The sequence below is a fragment of the Orycteropus afer genome, unplaced genomic scaffold (assembly GCF_000298275.1).
Source record: "Orycteropus afer afer isolate SDZICR_OR568_19922 unplaced genomic scaffold, OryAfe1.0 scaffold00163, whole genome shotgun sequence".
Taxonomy (NCBI): domain Eukaryota; kingdom Metazoa; phylum Chordata; class Mammalia; order Tubulidentata; family Orycteropodidae; genus Orycteropus; species Orycteropus afer.
The window spans coordinates 1,972,665-1,974,841 of NW_006921750.1; the positions used below are offsets into that span (position 1 = coordinate 1,972,665).

General features: G+C 41.0%; 1 pseudogene; it reads right to left on the reverse strand.

Annotated features, from left to right (window-relative positions):
- Positions 1–1,115, reverse strand: part of LOC122150535 — a 3,900-nt pseudogene extending 2,785 nt beyond the window's left edge.
- Between the last annotated feature and the right edge of the window lie 1,062 nt (positions 1,116–2,177).

A 2,177-nucleotide genomic window follows, 5' to 3' on the forward strand; every position in this document is an offset into this window, starting at 1 on the left:
ACTCATAGCGACCCCTCCTTGGGTTTCTGAGGCAGTATCACTACAGAAGTAGGATTGCCCAACCTTCCTTCTGAGGAGTGGCTGGTGGATTTGAACCGTCAGCCTTCTGGTTAGCAGGCAAGTGACTTAGCCACTATGCTACCAGAGCTCCCAATAAGTCCAGAGCCATCAATATTTTTTTCCTTACTAGGTCCAATCAGCATAATGTCATACATATAATGGACCAGTGTGATGTCTTGTGGAAGGAAAAAGCAATCAAGATCTGTATGGGCTAAATTATGACATAGTGCTGGGGAGTTGATATACCCCTGAAAAAGCACTGTGAAAGTATATTGTTGGCTTTGCCAGCCAAAGGCAAACTGCTTCTGGTGGTCCTTTCAAATTGGTATTAAGAAAAAGGTATTGGCCTGATCAATAGCTGCATACCAAGTACCAGGAGATGTACTAATTTGTTCAAGCAATAAAACTACATCAGGAACAGCAGCTGCAATTGGAGTCGCCACCTGATTAAGTTTACGATAATCTACTGTCATCTCCAAGATCCATGCTTTTTGCACAGGTCAAATAGATGAGTTAAATGGGGATGTGGTGGGAATCACCAACCCTGTATCCTTCAAGTCCTTGATGGTGGCAGTAATCTCGGCAATCTCTCCAGGGATGTGATATTGCTTTTTGTTTACTATTTTTCTAGGTAGAGGCTGTTCCAGTGGCTTCCAGTTGGCTTTTCTTACCATAATAGCCCTTACTCCACATGTCAAGGACCCAATGTGGGAATTATGCCAATTGCTCAGTATATCTATTCTAATTATGTATTCTAAAACTGGAGAAATCACTACAGAATGGGTTCAGAGACCTACTGGACCCAGTGTGAGACACACCTGAGGTAAGACTCCACCAATAACTTGACCTCCATATGCCCCTACTCTGACTGGTGGACAACAGTGACTCTTTGTGTCTCCTGGAATTAGTGTAAATTCAGAGCCAGTGTTCAATAATCCCTGAAAAATCTGATTATTTCCTTTCCCCCAATGAACAGTCAGTTTTGTAAAAGACCTCAGATACCTTTTGGCAATGAAGTAGGGTCCTCCCTCAAGGAGATCTAGCCTCCCCTTCATTCAAGGAGTTGTGGGTCTGTAAACTGACTCAAATCTGTGAATTGACTGAGACAGTCTGTATTCTGGAAATTGAATCTAGACTGCTGTTCATGTGACCTATAATTCTTCTGTCTATACAGATCAAGTAAATATTTAGTATGTTTGCCACTTATTTCACTCTAGGAACACTATCCCTAAGTAGCCAATGCCATAATTCCACATTAGTCAGAGTATTCTGATTATTGTTTTGACTCTACTGTTCATTATGGTAACCACACCCTCTTTGTCTTTGTCAATTAACTGCTGCCACTTTCCCCTTACTACCATAGGGTCCAAACAGCCCCATTATAGTTAATTGTTTTAATTCAATTAGGGCAGTTCCCACTGTCAAATCCAGCTTACATAAAACAGCAATCTCTGCAGTCTTCAAGGTTGCTGGGGTACTCTTCACAAATGTGTTCCTCACTGTACTGGTGAAAGGTGTATCCTCTGGATTCTAGGGGTCTAATCTGATAAATCCATGCTAACAGGCCAATTTTCCTAAGCCTCTGGATACCTTCTACATTATACCAAGGCAGGTCTTGTACTTCAGCTTGACTCAATGTAGGCCACCACATAATCCATGCTAGAGTAAGCCAACCAAATAAACAATTAGATCTTTTTTCAAACCTCTTAAGCTGAAATGTTGAATAAAGAATCTGTACTTATTGGGCCTAAATCAGTAAACTCAGACTGATCCAATGTTACATTCCTTGCATCATTATCCCACACTCTCAGCAGCCATTCCCATAATTGTTCTCTAGGTTTCTGTTTGTACATGTTAGCAAAATCAAGTAGGTCTTTTCATGTGTAGCTATCACCTCCTCAGTCACACTTTGTATTCCACCTTTTTGGGCTTGCTTGTACTTCAGTTTAGTTATAGGTCTAACAACAACAAAGGGTGATTGGGGCAGTTCCTGAGAACATTCAACAATATCTTCTACGGCATCTACCTCAGACAATGACCCAGTTAACAGTTAACAGTTAACAGTTGGGTTAATCCCATCAAACAGAGGTGGAAGGAATAAGAGTTTTATAGTAATA